Genomic DNA, 14,081 nt, shown 5'->3' on the forward strand with positions numbered 1-14,081 from the left:
GATCTAACCATGGGCATAATGAGGCATGGTGGGCAAGGGAGGGCTTCTTGCCCTAGTGATACCAGCTGCCTCAAAAAAAAAAAAAAAAAAAAAAAAAAAAAAAAAAAAAAAAAAAAAAAAAAAAAAAAAAAAAAAAAAAAAAAAAAAAAAAAAAAAAAAAAAAAAAAAAAAAAAAAAAAAAAAAAAATTACCCCGGCCTAATACCCTTCCCCCTGTCACGCCCTAACTGCCGCAAAAAAGAAGTCTATAGTTATTTTAAAATTAATATTAAACTGCTTATAGGCAAGCAGCGCTGCAGCTGGGAGTTGACTAGGGGTAGGACCGGCCAGGGAGGATGCTGTTTCCTGTTCCCTCCCCCAGTCTCCTTCCAGCCACAGCTTGCCTGGAATTGAGTTATCTTAATTTTAAAGCAAACATAGGATTTTTTTTTCAGTGGCAGTGGGGGGGAGGCAACATGGGCCACTTTTCTCCCTAATGCCACCCCACCACTGCTGCCACCACAAAAGCCCATGGCTGCTTTAAAATTAAGCTTAATTTACTTTCAGTCAGTGCTGTAGGAAGGGGAAATTGTGCCTGGGGCAAAATGGCGGCCGCACACCTGCCCCCACCCCCAACCCGCCTCACTTTTTTAAAGTTAAAAGAGCAGCCTGCTCCGGTCTGTGGGGGCTGCTCCAGGCCGTGGAGGCAGCCTGAGGCGACCTGAGGGGAGAGGGAGGGGGAGCGATTCTCCGCCTCCCCCACACGGTTGCACCCGGGCCGTTTGGCCCCCTACCCCGTGGTAGTTCCACCTGTGCTTCTAGGCAAGGGGCAGCTGGGAAGAGACTGGAGGTGGGGACAAGGTCAGGGAAAGAGTGTCCTACCTGGCCTGTCCCTGCCCCAGTCTCCTCCCAGGCACAGGGATGCTCACCTAGAATTAAACTTAGCTTAATTTTGAAACAAGCATAGCTTTTGTGGTGGTTTTCTCTCCCCTTTCTCTCCCTTCCCCCCCCCCCCTTTCTCTCTTTTCCTCACTCTTTTTCTCTCTTCCACCCCTTTTTCTCTGAATGGAGTATTTACTGGATGGAGTTTCTTAGAACAAGATCTGGGGGAACGAGTGGACAGTAAGTTAAATATGAGCAGTCAGTGTGATGTAGCAACAAAAAAAGGCTAAAGTGATCTTGGGGTGTAAAATCCAGATCACAAGACATTTGCTGGGCACAGTTTGAGAGTTTCCCTGGCCCCATTTTCTATAGATATCCCCCTGAATCTAATTGTATATATAAGAAACTTTTTTCAACTTTGCCCTAGCATTGTCCCAGGGCCTACACCATTCAAGCATCCATACCAATAAGGACAACCATCTGCTTGGTATAGCTTTAAAGATGTTTTTCATTAACATCATCTTTGTAGTAGTCTAGTTTTGTCTAGATTGATACTCAGCCATGTCAAATATCTGCCAGAGAGCAGCATGCCAAATTCACACATAAGACCTTTGATCTCAAGTTGTTCTACCCTTCCAGGTAGTACACTATAAGGAAAGGTATAATTTTATAACATTATTGGGCAATAGGTGAAGCTTTCTATTCATTCTATTCTATTAAACTCTGACATTTTCCCAAAAGAGATTCAAAACAGCTGATATCATTCTCCTCCCCTCCACTTTGTCCTCACAACAATTGTGTGAGGGAAATTAAACATAGGGTATTTTACTGCCTGTAAACATTTAGTTCTGCCCCCGCATCCACCCCGGTGGCCTACATCTACAACAATCCTGAAAATTGGTTCATTATATTACTTCATTATATATAGGGTTGCCATCCTCCATGTGATGGCTGAAGATCTCCTGGGATTACAACTGATCTCCAGGAAACAGATCAGTTAACCTGGGGAAAATGGCCACTTTGGAAGGTGGCCTCTGTGCCATTATGCCCCATTGAAACCCTTTCCCCAACCCTGTCCTCCTCAGGCTCCAGCCCCAAAATTTCGAAGGAATGTCCCATCCTGATCTGTCAACCCTAATTATATATGAGCAGAACATGTAATATCTGTTCCTTTGTGCTTCATTTCCAGGCACACTGCTTCTCTATCCAGAGGAACTGTAGATTTCTTTTTGAAGTTGTTTGGATTGTTAGGAACAGTGTGTGCTCAACTTCTATTGTTCTCTCATTGTCAATCAAGGACCAACCATTTCAGTTTATTACATATGATTTTTTCCTAAATATGTTGGACAAATGGAATTAGCACGTCAAGCTAATATCTAAATCAGCTTTATCAGAAAGTATCGTACTATTCAAAGCAGTGCAGTTATTGTTTTGAAAGCCCACATCTTCAGGTTTATTTGTATCAAAGCATAGGCCCGCAGACTTCGTCATGGCAATCAACCCTATTATTTGAGCTTCCCCAACTGTGACTAGAACAAAATGAACACAAATTGTTGCAACAAGTTTTTCGGTGTTCAGAGGCAGGTGGTCTGCTAGAGAAAAGCAAAAGAGACAGAGAAATACCATGTGAACCCATGATATAATGACAGAAACCTTATGATGGGAGGAATCTCTGAGGCTGCTTCATTGCTCTCCAGCATCAGAAATAAAGAGAGGTACAAGAAGCGTGTAGATGAGTTATTTGTTGTCCTGTTGGGAAAGTCATAAATGGGTTCCATCAAAACAAAGAAAATTATGCTGGGAAAGATCTCACTTCTCTTCTAACATCAATTTGTGCCACCACATTAAATATTTACCTTAGTATGGCATTTTCTAACACTTGCATTTCTGTTCTGAGCTTATGTGTCTTTCTTCATACTGAAGGAACTGGGTTTTTAAGGTCCTTGTCTAGTCAGCTCTTCAAACATGTTCAGTATTTATCTCTGTTTTCAAAACAGCTTAGCTGCTCTGCAGCTTTGTGGTTTTCTTAAGGCGACTCACACAGTGGGACCAACTGAGTGTATTGCTTTGGAAAAGGAGCCGGGTTCTGATTGGTATGAATCTGAAAACTTGTCTCCACATAATCTTTTAATTGTACTGATGAAACTATATTTAAAAAGCAAACTATGCTCCATAGAGTAATGAAATACTTATTCTAGATTTATAAACCTGGAAGATAAAGGTAACTTGTAATGTTCAGTTAAACAATAAACAAATGTTCAGTTAAACAATATCTACTAAAAAAGAATGGCATATGCATTTTGCCCTCATGAGTGATTATGAAATCTTCTATAGTAAAGGACTTGTCTTCTCAAAAATACCCTTTATAGGGGAAAAAAGATTTAGGAACTATTCCAAATAAAGTATCAGCTTTCAGGTGCAGCCTGGAAATCTCCTGGAGTTACAATTTATCCCCAAACTACAGAGTTAATGGATCATAATGCACCTGGATTAGCACCAGCAATGACAAAGAAATCCCAGAACCTTGTGACATGCTATCAGACTTTTTGAAACTCAGCAGTTTCACCCTGGAATCAGCTTTTAAAGCTCTTTTGTTGGAGAATGGTGAGTGTTAGATCACAGGAAGAAATTAATATTTGGAGACCACACAAACCAAGCAATGGCATAACTCTTTTTCATTCGTGGCTCAGTTCACAAACCCTCCTTCTCTTGAGGAACAGGCTCAAATTGCCTTTCTAAAGAGAAGCACCTGCTATCTCGGCCACTAGGTGGCAAAAAAGAGAAAACAAGCAAGACATTTTTACATTATCTGGGCCTTCTCTATTGTAACACATGAGTAAGCACAGATGCATCTTGATAGGATGTGCCTACACTCACCTGCATATGATTTAAAATGTTTAATTTCTGCAATGCCATTGCTCAGACTGGTAGTTGATACTATTTAGTGTTTTCATGTTTTTATGTGTGCATCACTTTTAAAAAATGATGTAAGGCAGACCAAAATTCTTATCTCCATATTGTATCTTCTTTAAATTGTTTTAACTGTATTTGATTGTGTAACGGTTTTAGCTTTTTGGACAATTAAGATGTCCATGCCATGCAGCTATTACTGTTTTGTTTGCAGAGATAAGGCAGGGTATACTGTGAAAAGCACTGATGAAGAATGTCTTGCCTAAATAATTAATCTATTGAACTAATGACAAGAAATGAAATTTAAACCAGGGACTTCCTGCTTCCTCACAGTTTTGCTAGTACATTGTAGTCTAGCATCAGCTTCCTTTAAACCAGGACTATCACAATGGTCAAGAACAGGTAATGTTCACTTTCTTGTAAGTCCAGGAGTTCTCATTGCCAAAGGCACTGTAGTTGATTCAGTCACAGGGTGCTAACCACAATTTCTTGGAACAGCGCAACTTAAGGTGCCAAGAATGATAACAGAAAGGCTGCAGGAACTGTGGCTGGAGACACAATGATAATGAAAGAAATATAGACCACTCCACCACAACACAGTTAAAGTACCATATTTATGAGCATGTTTGCAGAACTCTGGGTTTCCTGTCACATTCCTTGTCATAGCATAGCAAGAGGGGTGTGAGAAAGAAGAGAGGAACCAGGACAAAGTGTTGTGGCATACAGCACTTCCTGTTTAAAGAGGGAGAGAGAGAGAGCAGCAAACTGAAGTCCTCTGAATGAAGATGTCAGCTACAGCATGTTAGTACTTGATAAGTGAGCCGGCATCTTCTCATTTGTGCCTCGGTAACAACAGAACCCAGTCTTGTCTGATCCTTGATGAACTCCCTTCAGGTCTGCTACACAAAAGCAAAGGTAAGGCCCTCCCTTGTTCATAAGTAACAGCCTGCCATTTTAGTTCTTGGTGACAAGAAGGCAAGCATTTGTCATCTGAAAGGGAACTTTCCCTTTGGGGCTTGTGCTTGCTTGCTTGACAGGGGGAAGTTAGATTGTTAACTAGCATTCTCCCCCCACCCCACCTGAAAGTAAGGAATGCTATACTGCCAGAGAAACATAAATTACTTTTGTGTTAGGTAAAGATAATTGTTTGCTGCAGAGAGGAAAAAATAAACCTCAGAAGTTTGACTTGTTTGGTAGGTTACATAAAGTGAGCAAACATTTATTTCCTGGGGTGTTCAACAATAGCTTGAGTTTAAGCAAAGGTAATTTCAGTCAGGTGCACATAAGGCTCTTTATGGCATGAAAACAAGGTATGTAGTTAATTACTGAGTGATGAGTAGAGAAGTGTTGGTTCATTAAGCTCTTTTGCTTCACAAATTATTCACATGCCAGGCCGGCTAGAAGGCAGCCTACCATGCTTAAGCATTGCCTGGTATGGGGCTTTCAAAGTAATACTTGAATTAAAATGCACTTGCTTTTAATGTGAAAGAAATGTGTGAAATATACTCATTTTGACTTTTTAAAACAAAGAAACAAACTGACTGCCAAAGCTCTACCAGCAGCGTGAATTTCCCAGCCGACATTAAGAGAGAGTGAGCACCATATTTGTGGTGGCCACTTTTTTCTGTTTGCCAAGGACCCTAAAGTCCTCGAGGCACATCACTTGTTAAGCTTGTTCACACAAGCAGAAATAGCAATTATTTATGCTGCTGCACCATCAGTCTTAATTTGGGGTGGTGATTTGTGCTGGCCTTGAGAACAGTAAGGTTAAAAAAAATGTAGGAAGGTAGAAAATGTAGGAAATGTTTTGGAAAACAGGGAGAAGGAATGGAAAAGAATATCTGGATTTATAATCCAAGGAATACATTCTCATGACTATCATGTCCTCTTAACCTGGCCATCTTTCAGGAAGTGCTTCATAAACCACCTGGATTATCATTATCTACTTTATTTAAAAATCCTAGCTAAATTCCATTCCACAGGAGTTAGGCCCAAACCAGGTTTGACATTTATGATTTGAATCAGGATCCTTCGGACCTACTTTTGAATTTATTTTTTAAAAATATTTGGGACCTCATTCAGGAACTCACAGGATCACATCTGCAAAGATCAGACGCGGGGGGGAAGGGGGGAGTCTTGTGAGTTTGAAGGACTGACATACGCCTGATTTAACATAAGCTTTAATAAACTAGAGCCTACTTCATCAGATAAATAGCAAAGAAAAAAACCCCATTTAAATTCCAGACCAATATAAATAAACCAATTTCAGGCCCAATCATTTACACACCAAAAAACAAACAAGAATGCAAAAATTTTACACATGAGAAAATAAGTCTAAGCAATTTTTTTCTGTTCATGTGATTGAAAATGGGCAGGTGCTGCACATTAATGGTTAGGTAGAATCTTTGAATATAGAAGCTTTTATCCAGGTTCTGGCATCTCTGGTTTAAAAGGGAGCAGCTGTTGAGAAATACTTTTCTCTGCCTGAGATCCTGGAACTCTTCTGCCATTCAGGGTAGTCAGTAGTGAGCTGAATGCACCAATGGCCTGACTCAGTACAAGGCGGGTTCACATGCTCAATGTGCTCACAGCAAGATGCAACAGAGCATGTTGGGGAAAAATATTTTCAGTTTAAAAATTGAAACCATGGACTGAAAGGACCTATGAGAAGATATTCAGTGCAGAGTGTAGGATTGCCAAGAGGCAGGAAATAAGAGAGGCAAGGACTCATGGTTTGGGAGTGGGGATTGGCTGGTCAGTAATTACTGAAATCTCCTGAGCCCAGGGTACTCAAGTTGGCACCCTGGCACCATCGGACCATTTCCTTGTGAATATAGTGTCCAAGTCAGTAGGGATGCAAGAGATTTTACCTGCAAAGTTTTGAGCAAACCAGTAACAGCAGGCCACCAAACAGACCATGTCCTCCTGCGGACTAAATTTCAACAGGCAAGTGACTACCCAGAATAGCTCCTATGCAAATACAATGGCAATGGGAAAATATTGTTTATTTGCCACCACCTCCACAGAGAACATTTCAAAGTGAGCTTTAGCCTGTGTTTTATCTGATTCATCCCAAGTATTCCGGCATGTTTGCTCTACCCATCTCCCTTGTCTCTTCATTGCCCAAAGCCCCTCAGTAAATCAGGAGGCTATCTGGCCTCTGAGAGAGGGTACAGGGGTCAACAAAGGTATTGACAGGAGCATCCACCATATTAACAAGAACAAAAAGAGTTTGAAGTGCCCAATGTGTAGGATCAGTCATTATCTGAGACAGGCCCATGATTGTCATGGAGGCCAGAAAACCCTGAGCCACTCTTCAAGCCTACCCTGCTACTGTTGTAGTCCCCCAGGTCACCCAGCCTAGGAATCTTTAACAACACCCTTGCAGTCCATTAAGTCTCCTTGGGCATTGAGGCTAAGGCACCCTCAAGCTTCTTCTTCCCAGGACAACAACCCAGAGATCCCACTGTTCTGTTGGGTGGCTCTCTCTGCCTTAATACAGCAGACACTGAGGTGGCATTTCTTGTCTTCCACTTCTTCAGTGTTACTTCCAGGGTCTTTGATCTCTAGACATCTAAACCAATGGGCTGAATGCAAAAAGCAACTTCAATTTAGTATGTTATAAAGATGGTGGCTGGCATCCATTCACTCAGTTCCAAAGATTTAAGGAGCCACTTCTGTATTCAAAGGAAGGGTTATTTCTGCTGATTGCCCACTCCAAATCCCACTGCAGAGCCCATTTTAGGAGGAGAAATTAGGAAGGTCTCATACTGCAAACTTTGCTTTTCATGTGGATTTTGTTGGGTACATTCATGTATAAAGACTTTAGGAAATAATTTAGGCACAGTAAGGTATGCTTCTTTACCTTGATCCCAGCAGATAACGGAGTACCCAAGCAATGATATCATGAGGCAGGAAGTGGCAAAAATTAATAATAATAAATTCAAGGGCGAGATGCTGTTCAGTGTGAGTCTTCAGTGCATTATCTTCTTGTATTATCTTCCTTTCCATACTGGTCCTGCTGTCTCTTTGGGCTATTAGCAATTGGCACAAGGTTCAGCAAGTGAAAGAATCTTGTTCTATGTGTTCCAATTTAAATATAAAAATCTCAAAACAAAACAAAAATCTTGTAAATCCTTTGTATTTTAAAAATTGACTCATTTGAATGTTACCCTTGAAAAGTGGCATTTCTGTGGCTGGTTAGATGGCAATTTAAGTTTATAATCCACTCATAGCAGAAATCCTATATTCTACCCATGAAGAAATCATTAAATTTTTTTGAGCAGAAATTGTGTTATACACTCATAATTGGATATAATTGGATAAAAGAGTGCCTTTCTTTTTCTCAAGGTAACCACCATACAAGAACAGATGTTTAATATAAAGTTTCACTGGCTCTGACCAAGAGTGGTTTGACTATTTGACCCAATGTGAGGAGTTGTTTGTGGTTATTAAGTCCTGCAGCAACTTTTCCCTTTCTGGACAAAAGTGCCAAGGAACTAAACTTGTTTTGAATAATATTAGTTAACTAGAATACACACTCCACTGTTCACTGCATCTCTAATAGTTGTACATCTGTGCCAACTATTGAATGAGGCAAGCATGGGCAAATCCCTGAAAAGCAACAATTAAAGAGAGGGTCTGTGTGTCACCATAATTCAGAAAGTTGATAACAATCACGAAGGATTAGCAACATAGATGTGAAATGACAGAAGCAAACAGAACTAAATGTTTTCTCTGTTCTAGCTTGTAGTTTGTAAAACCAAAAAAGTAATATTACCAAGAAACTCAAGCAAAAAATTAACAAGAAACTCCATATTGCAACTCGCTCTACGCGGGCCTCCCCTTGCGGCTGATCCGGAAATTACAATTGGTCCAGCATGCGGCGGCACGTCTGCTCATGGGCGGTGCCTTTAGAGACCACATCATGCCTGTGTTGCGTCGCCTGCACTGGCTCCCAGTTGAATCTCGATCGCCTCTGCTACAGGTCATTGGTTTTAACCTTTAAGGTCTCCTATGCTGCTTGGGACCCCTGCACTCTACGACCGCCTGGCCCCATATGTCCCACTGGTCTCATTCTGGGCGCTCATGGGCGGAGGCCAATCTGCTGGTGATCCCCGCCTCTATGATGCTGCTGGCCTCCACCAGGGCCAGTGGCTTTTACGGCCCTGGCCCCTGCCTGGTGGAATGCTCTTCCTCCAGCTGTCCGGGCCCTGCGGGACCTCAATGAGTTCCGCAGGGCCTGTAAGACTGAGCTTTTCCACCGGGCCTTTGGGGAGACCAGCCGCTGATGTGGGTGCCCGAAACAAACATGCTGAGAAATATCCTAGACCCACTGTCCCTCTCTTAAGAGGAGGTTTTAAATAGTCGGATGCCACCTATTTTAAAATTTAAATAAGGTTTGATATGGAATGCTGCATTTTAAATCTTAATTTATTTTTATCTTGTTTTATTGTTTGTTGGTTAGTGTTGTACACCACCCTGAGCCCTCCGGGGGAGGGCGGTATAAAAATGCAACAATCAATCAATCAATCAATCAATCAATCAATAAATAAATAAATAAATAGCTAACTAACTAACTAACTAACTAACTGATTGGAGAAAGAGTTTATCTCCCATGACCTGTTTCATCCTCATATGCAGAATTAGATGGTGGAATAAAAGCCCTGAGATAGTAGTCTGATTGTGGGGGATGTCACATTTTAATTGTTTTTTCATATTAAAAAGCTGAAAAAATAGAAAATTGAGGTGAAACCATTCGTTCCTATAGTGTTTTAAGGAGGCTGCTACAGGAAAGCATTTACTTGTAGCCTAAAATGACATAGTCCAGACTACCATGCATTGGTCTCATGCAGAGCAGGCCTACATCATGTCTTTTTAATTTTTTTGAAAGTGAGAAGGGAATCACTTGATCATTCAAAACTCTGCTTTGATTTGATATCCAACAGGTTTTGGGTATTATTTATAGGGTCATTGCATTATTACTCCATCAAACTTGTGAAATGCTGTATGTTTTTTGTTGTCTGTTGTTGTATGGTGTATGTTGTTACAGCCTATGGCCACAACCCAAAATAAATTCATTCATACTAGATTCAAGTCCAGTAGCACCTTAGAGGCCAACAACATTCTTGGAGTATCAGTTCCTCTGGAAAAAATGGCTACTTTGGAGGGTGGACTATATAGTGTGATACTCTGCGAAGGACCCTCCTGTTCCCAAACCCTGCCCTCCCCAGGCCCCACTCTCAAATCTCCAGGAATTTACCAACCCACTGTTGGCAACTCTTACAGCAGCCTTACTGAAGTTTAGTTGGTCCCTATACTATATACTAAAGCAGAGAGAAATGTCAGTTGGATCCTTCAGACATTAATTGACTGACTGGTTTGCTTTTTAAAATCTATATCCCATGCTTTCCATGAATTCAAGGCAGTGTAGAAATGTTATTTAATGTATACAGTCCAAAATAAAAACAGGATTAAACAATAAAACAGCAGTGACAAACCACAATTTGGGCTCAGCAGAATATGATCTTTAAAGAGCCCTGTGATTCAAGAATAAGGTTGCTAGGTCTGGCCTGGCGACCATTGGGAGAACAGATGGAATGTGGACATGGTGATAGTGTGATATTGTTTCTGGGAAAATCCAGAAGTGATATTACATCTCTCTAGAAATTGCCAAAAACTCTATGCTGAAACTATATATTGTTACCATAGAGTTTCTGGTGATTGAGAAGTATGACATCACTTCTGGGATTTCCCTGAAGTGACATCACACTACCGTTTATGGTGATTTTTTAAAAAATGTTCCTTCTCCTGTCAGCCTCTGAAGTGCCTGTGAGCATGGCCAGGTGGAAGCAGAAAAACTCCCGCTGCCAGCTAGTACATGACAGCCCTGTACAAGACTATTAAAATGACTTCAGAGAGGAAGAGCTCCATACCGTCTCTGAAAAAATATGCTGGAGGAGAGCATTAGATGGAAAATGTATGCCTCTTTCTGATGAAGTACAGACTTGTCTGAGTTAGTGGCCTTACTTCTTTGCATTGTTTTCCTAATTATATATTCGTCTTCCTCTTGGCATGTTATCAGAGTCCATCTGTTTTTAATGAACATCTCCTTTCCCCTACTCTCTGATTGTGCCTTCTACCTTACTGCTGCGTATGCTTGGCAAATTATCCTGAGAGACTGAAATATATTTGTTTCATTTGGTATAATTATACATCTATAGAGAAGACTTCAAAGAGAAGTTCCATCATTAGCTGGAATTTATCAGCAAACTTGCTTCTATTCAGTTGAGATTTAATTGAGACTGTAAATCTCAGTTAGGACAGGTGTTTAAAATATCATGGTTGGAAAAATAGTGTTTTGGATCCTGTGATATTGTTCCCCTTGCCTCTGTGAAGGCTTTCCTCTGCTACAGTGTTTTTGATTCCTCTGCCACCAGCACATTCACATGTATAAGATCAACATTCTCCAAGCACCCCTTTTGCTAGCCACACAGCAAGTGAGTTCCATCGTGAGGTAAAGCCTCCTTGGTAGCCAGAGAGAAGAAGTGGAAAATAATTATAGCAGCCAAGCCAGTCATACCATAAAAAAGGCAACCCTGAATGGAAGAAGAGCCACTTAAAAATTCATATATTAAGAAATTGACTAGAACTGTACTTGTAGGCAAATGTTAAGATGAACCCATTTTATTTATTTATTTTTGGTCACATATTTTGAAAAAAACTAATCTTGCACTGGAATAAATACAGCATTATTACAGTGACTACTGGTGTAAATTTTCTTCCTGTTCTTATATAGGGTTGTCAGAAAAGACTGCTAGAAGGGAAAAGGCAAAGACAGGCAGGGAAAGTGGGTGCTGAGTGAACACTGGTCTTTCCTGGGCAGAGGAGATTGGCCAAAGAAAGCAGGTGTTGAGCTCCAGCATTATATGAACTGCCACTGCCCTTCCCTTCCTCTGTCTCCTCCTTCCTTGCTGTGCACAGTCACTGTTATGCACAGTTTCACTAGATAAGTGTTAAACAGTAGTAAGTACAGGCGGAACTAAAGCCCCTCGTCACTTTATGACCAATCACATGCCAGCTTTCTTTCTTGGATGCCTTTCATGCTCACATGACCCTCTTTTAAAGCAGCATTCTTAGAATATGCATAAGGATTATCCTCTGGTTCAAGGCACATCAGGTCTCACAACCAGCAGCTGAGGGGAAGGAAATTGGATGAGGATTTTTCAATGTTTCTTGAATTTGTCCCCCTTTTTCATATTCTGATGGAAAAGCAAAAATGTGGGGGAAACCCCTTGGTGCAGTTCCCTGCTAGGACTAGCAATCCTGCAACTACAAAATATCAAACTTGATTGGAAGAAGGAAGAGGTTAATAACCCACTTTTCATATAGGCGCTGAGTAGCGAGGTAATGCTCAAACAAAGATGCTCATTCTTCTGATTGAGTTCTGGTGCAACCTGCCAGTGACACTTGGACTACAATCAGATACACACACAAACACTGGCACAAAGATGCTGAAGCAGAAGCATAGCTTGGAGCTGCACTTTTTAGGACTCAGTGCTTTTCTCAAATGGTCATAAATCTAGGGTTAGGGTTGTAATACAACAGTAATACAACACATGCTGTCTAAATTGTAGAGTTTGGAAGGATAAAAAAGTGTGGAACAGAAAATAAAGCTACTGACGGAGGTAAGTGTTTGTGGATTGAGCAAAGGTGGAATTGCAGAAACCATAGAGTACCTACACACTGTTAGGGTTGACTTTGCCTTCTGAAATTATCCGTCTAATCTGATTCTGAGATATGTGACCAGGGATTTTCTCTAGAGGTTTTATTCAGGACTCCCAAGCTTAATGGCAAGTATACCGTGTTTCCCCGAATATAAGACAGTGTCTTATATTAATTTTTGCTCCCAAAGATGTGCTATGTCTTATTTTCAGGGGATGTCTTATTTTTCCTGTGTTCTGTTCGTCGGGCATGCTTCCAAACAAAAACTTTGCTATGTCTTACTTTCGGGGGATGCCTTATATTTAGCACTTCAGCAAAACCTCTACTATGTCTTATTTTTCGGGGATGTCTTATATTAGGGGAAACAGGGTAGTTCTTATATATGCAAAAGATAAAATGGCACAAGGCCACATTTTTTTAAAAAAAATCACTACTAATAATAATGCTACTATGTATTTAATACCAGTTGTTCTTGTTCCAAAACTTTCCAATGCTTTAGGGATGTTTTTAATCAATATTTGGAGTGCCAGACCCCCAAATTTCTCTTTAATTCTGGTATATGTTAGAAAACATTTTTAAAAATTAACTTTTTAAAGGTTTTGTTTGAAATAAATAATGATGTATACGTTTTATGCAATTTTTTAAATTGGAGGAATGAATTTCCTATCTGAACAGGATGACCCAAAATGGTGGAAATCTCTCCCTTTTCAAATGGGGAATTGGTGAGAGCAGACTTTTGGCTTAGCAAAAGGTTGGGCAAACTTGGAGTCTTTGTTGCCTATGTATACAGAGATCAACTTTTGCAAAAAAAATCTGCAGGAGAGCATATAAACTTTAACAAATTTATTTAGGGATAATGGGGGTCCACAAGCACACACTGATCAAAGCAGCAGAAGACACACACAGTCCTAAACAGTGTTGAGTGGGTAGGTGAATAGATGAAGGGGATTAGGAAGTAAGGGTTATAGTCACCTGATCTTGAAGTGAAATGGTCTGATGAACAGAGCTGAGCAGCCTGCGTTTAGCTCTGGTAGAAGATCAATGCATTGTGGAACAATATCAACTGATAGATAAATGTCCAAATATATTGAACAATGGCTACTGGGAGAGGGGGCTTCTTATAGGGAAAAAGGGACCCTCAGGTTATGCAGAGTGGCTCTTAATTTCCCAGGACAAAGAGGAGTCCTGCCTTTCCACGGAAAGACAAAAGACAGGCATCAACCCTAATGGTTTGAGTCATTAGTCTAATTGTGAGGCATTAGCTTGATGGACCAAGCTTGGGAATGCCTGATGGTGGGGGGAATCTGATGAAATGACATTTTCTATAACAATGGCAATGTAAGTCATTAGAGAGATTAGTCAGAGGAAGAAATTTTGGGGTTAACACAATGCTTGGCCGGAATACTAGGGGCAAACACATTAACAAGTCATTTGTCTCTGCAGGGGGGTATAGTCCAGCCTGGAAATAGGAACAGTCTCCAGGGGAGGGGTCATTATGCTCTCTTACTCCCTTTAGGAAGGGTGTGAAATAGGTGTTTTGCATGGCAGATATAGGCGAGGACATATCCAGACAGGTTTTTCTGTGTC

General features: G+C 40.7%; 1 protein-coding gene across 5 annotated transcripts in view; it reads left to right on the forward strand.

Moving 5' to 3' along the window:
• The first annotated feature begins 4,428 nt into the window (after positions 1-4,428).
• The window catches only part of TRAF3IP3 (TRAF3 interacting protein 3), a 41,369-nt gene continuing 31,716 nt past the window's right edge, over positions 4,429-14,081 (forward strand). For all 5 annotated transcript variants that reach the window (XR_007244641.1, XM_048498305.1, XM_048498306.1 and 2 more), the window contains exon 1: positions 4,429-4,685. The gene's annotated coding sequence lies outside the window, so the exon portion shown is untranslated. The remainder of the gene's footprint in view (positions 4,686-14,081) is intronic.

This window comes from Sphaerodactylus townsendi, linkage group LG05 (genome assembly GCF_021028975.2).
Source record: "Sphaerodactylus townsendi isolate TG3544 linkage group LG05, MPM_Stown_v2.3, whole genome shotgun sequence".
NCBI classification, from domain to species: Eukaryota; Metazoa; Chordata; class Lepidosauria; order Squamata; family Sphaerodactylidae; genus Sphaerodactylus; species Sphaerodactylus townsendi.